The following is an 8,098-nucleotide window of genomic DNA, read 5'->3' as shown; positions in this document are numbered from 1 at the left end:
CTTGCTATCAGATAAATGGAATATTGTTCTTAGAATTTTGCAGTTCTTTAATTTTTTTAGCTGACTTTATGCATGCTGGTGATATGACCATTTGATGGCACTGTTTGAAAACATACTTGAAATGTAATTTTAAAAATGTAAATAATAAAGGCTAATTCAGTTACACCTGCTCTGTCACAGTCTGAATGTCTATCGCTTTTCACCTGTCTGGAATCCATCCAAAACACGCTCCAGTGTACTTCAATCTAAATCACAAAATTGAGAAAATAATGTGTTTTGATTAGGATTTCTTTATGGACAAAAGATAATGCTCCTCACTAACTCAAGGTTGCTCTGCTTTGTATAAACGTGTCTTTATTTAAGTATGTTGACAGGGGATTCTAAAAGCCTGGTCAAGGTCTGCTGTGAACATCCGTTGAATGATGAATCAAAATTCTCATTACAAAATGATGTTCTGATGTTGATAGAATAGGAGGTGTGTACAAGAAAATTACCAAGGTTAACACACTGTTTGCTTTATACCTTTGTCTCTTAAATGTAGACTTCAGATGATCTCCTTTATTAAGCGACTGAACATATTAGTAAGGAATACTAGATATACAGAGAGCAGTCAAGATACAGGACTCTTTCGAGGAGTCTTAATTTTAAGTCCTGACGATCACAGACCCATTTCGACTAAGCAAAGCTTTTCTGCTTGGGTTAAACCCCATGATTTTGAATTAAAAATAATCTATTTCATAGTAACCACTATTTCTGTTCATTTTTCCAAACGTTTCAGTAGTTCACCTCTGCTATTAAGAAAATAACAATAGATAAACAAAAGGTGAAAAACTGTTTTAAAAAAGCAGTTTGATTCAAAGTGATTTGTTTAAAGAGACATTTCAGTGGGTATTTTCAAGCATGCTTTAATGTGATATGATATGCATTAAAGACAGCAGGCACATGTTACAATATAGCTAGTTAAAATGAATGTGCACCATATGACTTAACACAAATCTAATATCGTTAATCATTCACAAATTTAAAGGAGACATTCACTTTCCAAAGTAAATTCAATTCCTATTTTGCAAAGTGAATAGAGGCAAATTTTGAAGCAAAAAATGTATTTAAAAAAATCAAATCATGTTTATTTAAAACTCTGAATTATGTAATATTTATAGCACATACTGTATACAGGCTATAATAAAAGTCCTGACTGTTTAATCCGTTAAAACTATTATTCCTCATTATTTTGAACAAAATCTTGAGGTCATCCATGTTTTGAATAACAATGCGTTCGTCTCAGGAATTTATTAACAGAATATGAAAAATTGATATTCAGAAATGCACAGCTAGTCACAAACTAGATTCTCAACAGCCGAACAGGGACTTAGCTCTGCTTTACCGTTTGCTTACGCCTGATAAGGTTCGCCTTGGGATGTCTATGCCACCAGATGTCTGTTGTCTGGCTTTTTTACATGGAGATACATTCCTGGGGCATGAATCTTGAGTATGTTAGAGGAAATGTGTCCTTGTGAATCTATTATTCTTTTGTAAGTGCCTTGTCTCTAAATGAATGTTGTTCAGGGGAATAGGAAGTCTTTTTTTTGTCAGAACTTTGCTAACGTGTTCATTAATGAGGAAGCGGAAAAATTGTATGAAAACGGAAATCCACATCAGATCTATGACATTAATCAGACGCATTGCAGCATTTTGTTAGTGTAAATAATGTCATGCTGCATTTCAGCAGTTTTTTACAGCAGGTAAAATTCACACCTAAATTATATTAGTACTGATATTAAAAGTGACTCTAAACAGTGGCTTTCGGGGACCAAACACACAGAGCTTAAGTATGCAGTGAAGTGTGGCTTATACTGGCAGTCGATGCAGAGAGTGATGGAGTGAATGAGTGCACATGGGATGCTGGGATACCAGGACTCAAGGTTGAAGCGTTGATGGACATTGCCGACTCTCTCTGAGCTTTAAGGAACAGCACATTCTCTGTGGAAGGGGGAAGCAGGAGAGATACTCCAGAAAGATCATTCAGGTTTGCTTCCTGTTCAAAGAGAAGGGAAAAGGTGTCATTGATGCATACGTTTCTGGCTTATGCTCTTTAACTCTTTCATGAAATTACACCATTTAATCATTATCAGCATCCCATATCAAAATCTTAATTTAAAACAAGGAAGGATAGTTTAACAAAGGGCACGTTTGCGCTAATGTATTGTGTTACTGAACATGAAAAGGTCAAAGTGGCCATTGTAACATTTCATTAGCAGTTCTGTTTTTAGAATATTGGATTTTAGGAACCACATTGGCTAGACGGTGAATACACCGAGTTTTGCTTATTGCTGCATTGTCATTTGTTTCATGAGAAACAGTATTTTGGATAATTACACCACATATTTCTTCTGTAATATCCAGTTCTCATAAGACTACACATATACTTCAATTGAGACGGAATAACCTTAAAGGGACAGTTCACCCAAAGATGAAAATTCTGTCATGATTTACTCACCCTCAAGTTGTTCCGAATCTGTATAAATGTATTTGTTCCTACATTCTTCAAAAAAGATATTTTATGTTCAACAGAACAAAGAAATTTACAAATACTGTACATTTTTCCTAGGCAATGGGGGCCAAGAACTGTTTGGTTTCAAGCCTTCTTCCAAATATCTCTCTCTGTTCATCAGAACAAAGAAATGTATACAGTTTTGGAACTACTTGAAGTTGAGTAAGTAAAGACAGAATTTTAATTTTTGGGTGAACTGTCCCTTTAAAGTAAGAATAAGCCACACAAAGGAATTTGAAAATATCAATCATAAACACATTGTGCATTATTGCAGTATCTGTACCTGTCTGTCTTTTTGGCATAGTGTTTTTTCCATCATACATTACCTTATCCAGATATGATAAATATGCTCCTATATCTGTCAGGTGGTCAAGGCTGTTTAGCCCAAAGCAATTGCATGATAAATGATAGGAACCATATCACCAGTGTTAGCAATTTGCCGGTATACCAGCTCCTGCAGTTCCTTTTCCTTTACCGGTTAAGCTAGGACACAGCGGGGTTCATGGCGTGCAGACTCCAGCAATGCAACACAAGTTTGAATACCCTAGTGAGCTTGTTGTGTAACTGGGTCTCTGAGCTGCAGTCTCAAACCTGGCAAGACCTACACACACACATATCACCATTGGAACTCGACTTACTATTGTGTGCCTCAGTGCACTCGCTGTGAGGTCACTGCATTTTACAGTATACTTTATATAATGCGTCAAATTCACTTCGTTAGTATTCCATTCCAGATATAGGGGTACTATTTACATTTCATTATTTCATTAATTTATGTGTTCCATGTTAATATATTTTTTATAATTACTTCATTTACTTCTGTACGTGGGTGGTTGACACGTGTGTCCTGTGCTAAAAAACAATGATGTTAAATCTCTCTTATGCTATTTTATATTATAAATGATAAAATTATATATGATTAACAGCTCGTTTTCTAAATTTTTGCTGTCACACCATAGGACACATTTACGGTTTATTGGTCAAATAACCATATACTCTATGCACAGTAACACTGCTTTACAACATTACAAAATTGTGAAAAGCCCATTGTTTTCGAAATTTGTATGCAATTTAATTTTAAAATTATCGCACTGTGAGGGATTTAATTAAAGATACATTTTGAAGAAATCGCCGCTAGAGGGCGCACGATCAAAACAACAACAATCGCGTAGCCTTATGACGCTGTCTAGAAGCGTGGAATGATGGGATATGTTGTCTTCAACTCAACCGCTGATGGTAACGCTGATGCATCAATCAGACAGGAATTCTAGACATCATTTTAGCAGAAGAGGTAAAGTAATACATTTTTATAAATGTTGCGTTTGATGAAATAATTTTAATGCATTATAATGAATGAGACCCGAGTTATGTTTTTATTTATATTGGAAGTCATAGATGTAACAGTAATTGTCCAATTCGATGGTGTGTTAACACTGCGCAGTTTTAAGTTTTCAAATCAATCATAGAAAAAGTTATGTTAACATACCCACATCGTTTGCAATAATGCTAGACCGACCTACTGTACAAACCACTTCCGCATCTGTCTACGACAGTGTCATGCGGTAGCTACGCCAGTAAAGGCGGTAACAAAGTGTAACGCGGATATGACACCATTGACAGGCGACTGAACAGCCCCGGTTCACTGTTTAGATTTTCTCAGGATTTTAAAAGCACTAGATTTTTTTGGGATATTGTAAGTTCTCCCAAAATATAACATAGGCATAGTGGTTTTTTGATATTTTACTGCAAATTTTTTACAAACTGTACCTTTAACATATACGTTGCATTGTGAATTGACTAGGACATGAATTCAGCACTTCTGAAATGATAATGTATATATAAGTACTGCTAAATTGGATGACACATTGTAAGCCATATTATATTAGTAACAGCGGACATTCAAATGAATGTTAACTTGATAACACGTCATAATGGACCAATGTTAACTGTAATTACAGCAAAAATGAGGTGAGCGTGTGGTCATGACTATGATGGAGTCTGTAGCATAACCTAGTCTGCCGCTTTCCTCAATTCCGGACTTCTATTATGAACTCTCTGGGGTGACAAAGGTTTATTCACTGTACAGGCAATACGCTGGACAAAGAAAGGGTGCTAATTTTAGAGAGACTTCTTATCTTCCACATTTGCAATTTCATTTGAATTTAATGAATTCGCTCATCCTCATCCATCAGTATTAAAAAATACTTAGTCTTCACTTAAAACTGATATGTTTTCTCTTTGAACCAAAGCCTGCTTTTAACAGCAACTGAGATGCTTTATTCTGTTTTGGGTTGTTTTATGGTTCAGCAGCTGCTGTGTATTTGCCTGCTGGACAGCGTTCAGATGCTAAAAGTGAAAGTATCTGTTCATGGCTGCCGTCTCTCCAGTGTCCTGCTGCTGAGGCTGTTCTAATGATCAACTGTCAAAGTGATGACGCAGCTTACCGGCATCTCAAGAGGAGGAAATGAATATTTAATGCCCTCTGCGATGTGGCCACATTGTGGAATGGAACTGTTTGCTGTTAAGTGTTACGGGTCTATTATGTGTCATTAGGTGCAGGACACTCTCTCCCTATTGTGTTGTCGTGTCCCGGGAGAATTTCATTCTTTCTTCCTCACATCAATCTGGCCATCCTATCTGTGCCTTCAACATCTCCGAATGTCCCATCCGTCTGGCAGATCTGAGAATCATTGTCTTTTTCTCAGTTTTTCTGTTCATGTGCACCATCGTCTTTCTTGTGGTTGCTTCTTGATAAATGTTCACCATTCCTTTTACCTTATTTCAGTTTCCCGTTATATATCCTCTCGTCCCCAGAGGAAAATGTTATTGCTCAGAGGTTGCTCTTTTAAGCTCCAGAGACTTTTTGGAGATCACAGTTCTCATGTTTCATTTAAGCATAAACTTTATGTGAGATATTTCTTCTAAAATGCTTTGGGAGGAAAAAAATTATAATGTTTCTAATGAGACAGTTTCTAATGTTCAATAAAGATATAAACTTTGTGTCAGTAGAAGAGAAACATCATTTGATCTTGGAAGAATTTGATAGGAAATGATATTTAAAATCTTGTTTTTATCTAGCGTTGTTGTTAAGATCTCTTCCAAAACTCTAGAGGCAGACACGTGAGATTAGAGATAGAAAATCTTTGTATTTCTGCTTTTATCTCATTGTTGTCTGCGAGAAACACCTGAGAAATTTTGGCATTCTTTTCCTTTTCTCTCAGCATAAACGCTTAGTGTTTCCATCTCCTATTTCTCTGGTTTTCTTGTTTTCTCTATTCGGAAATATCTCTTTTTCTCCCTTTCTCTCCGTAATGGATTTTTTTTGTCGGCAGAGCCTCTGTTTCTCCTGAAGAGACTGCAGCAGACATGCTCTGTGGAAATGACTGGAAATTGATTTTCAGTGCAGGCTTGAGCACAGCCAGCTATTAAACAGGAACAGGATCCCTCATTAACATGAAACCTGAGAAAGTTAATGTGGAGCGAACACTGCGCGAGCGGGCAAGGGCGAGCTGCTATGAACGACGTGATTGGAGAATATTGTGTTTGCGGCGCTGAGAGAGAGTTTTGCACGTCCGTGTCTGAACGAGAGGGGTTTACGCGAGCGCGCTGCTAAAATAAACCAGCTTGAGGTTTGACAGGACGACATGACCGAAAATGAACACTAATACAAGAGATAATGCATGTGGGAGAAAATCACGAGTCTGCCTTCCTGCTTTTGTGCGTTTATAAGCCTTCTGCTAATTTGATTTTCAGAATGAAAAGCAGAGAGACAGATAGAGAGAGAAAGTAGCCAGGAGACAGATAGAGGCAAAGATCGAGAGACTCTAAAGAAGCATTTATAATTGCCACTGTTGACAACCTAAAGCCTGAATCGACAATAACAAATATAATGGCTTTTTGCGGGCCGCTGTCTAAAATACAACCAAACATTTTTTTCCTTCTTTCTCATATACTTAATTTGTTGTTTTTTTCTTTAATTCTACGACTAGAGGCTGAGTCATGATTAGACTGTGGCGAGGCTATTGTTAGCCGCAGGAGGGGTGCATGTACCACGCTGCTGTCGCCATGCCAACACACACTCCACGGCAACAACAAGCGGCCGGGAGATCGCTGTGGATGCTTTTTGATGATGAACCTCAGGGGCCCCCTCACTCCCCCCCCCCTTACTCACTGAGCTACATTAGTGGACAAATTTCATCAAATGCCTCGTGTGTTTATTCTCTCGCAGCGGCCTGTTATAAATCTGCAATGCTGATATCTAGGCTTAGAGAGGGGAGCTCTGGGCGCACGGTGTCTGTTAAATACAACCCTGCTTAAGTATTCATTGCTGTGATATATGCATATTGGAAAGCAGTTTGCCAATTAGAGGGAGGGGGATAATAAAAACTGGAGCTAGTATGCCTGTGACCGGTCCTGTCACGAAGTGGAGGGTTTGGCTGATTGAAGATCAGAGTTCAAAGATTCAGAGTTGTGTGTGTGGGGGATATAAGGGGGAGGGGGATTGTCAAGCTTTTATTTCCCCATCCGTCACTCAGCCACTGATCAATAACCCTCTTTAGACCCCTCTGTTCTCTGTGAAATCCCACCTCGTGGACATACAGATGCGTTTTTTTTATCTCTTCCTTTATTTTGAGAATACTCGTCTGGACCCCCATTCCAAACCGAAACTGTGCCGTTTATTGCACAGATCAACCCCCCGTTGCCCGCGTGTCTCTGGCAAAGAGGAGGTTTCAACAAAGCACACGTGTGATAAATATGTAAAGGATTGGCTAAGGAGTGATGCATCATGGGATATGAGGTAATGTGCAAGTGATGTGATTAGAATAGATCATTTGTGCTCAGGCAAGGTGGGGGGAAGGAAGACGCACGGCCCCCACCGTCCTGCAGATGAGGGGGTCCCGCAGCCATCCATCCTTCTCGGTAAATGAGTAGATATTATTACTGTAGATGGATATCAGAGCGAAGGAAGGGATTGGACAGAACAGCCTTATTCATTAAGCCCTCACAACAGACTTCATCTGTTTAGTGTGGCAGTTGATGCAAATTGTGTCACAGTCAAGTAGCAAAATGGTATGTTTGCGTAACCGGAGCAGACAGGTTCCCGTCTATAATTTAATAAACGGCGCATGTGCATGTGAGAGACACAGAGACATACCTCATCATTTATGTCCTGGTAAAAGATTACAAGCAGTTGAACGTCAGTGAAGGCAGGAAAATTATGCACTGGCTTAATGATCACAACCTATAGGGAACAGCATGGGATAGCACATCTTAAAGGAAAAGTTAATTCAAAAATATTATTATTATTTTAACCATAAAATTGTGAGAGGCATATAACAGATTTCTATGAGAAACTCGTTACGAGTGGTATAACAACCTTTTAGAGCTTTAAATATGTTTATGTCCTTGTACTTGTACTTTATGTTTGACCTTTTAGAGTTTGACAAACCGGTTCTGTATGGAATAACATTTTTTTTATTTATCTATTGTGTTTCACAAAAAAATAATATGAGTTCAATAACATGAGAGGTTGTAAATAGTGACAGA

The sequence above is a fragment of the Triplophysa dalaica genome, chromosome 8 (assembly GCF_015846415.1).
Source record: "Triplophysa dalaica isolate WHDGS20190420 chromosome 8, ASM1584641v1, whole genome shotgun sequence".
Classification (NCBI taxonomy): domain Eukaryota; kingdom Metazoa; phylum Chordata; class Actinopteri; order Cypriniformes; family Nemacheilidae; genus Triplophysa; species Triplophysa dalaica.
The sequence above is the reverse complement of the archived record's forward strand: the minus strand, read 5'-3'. Positions refer to the sequence as shown.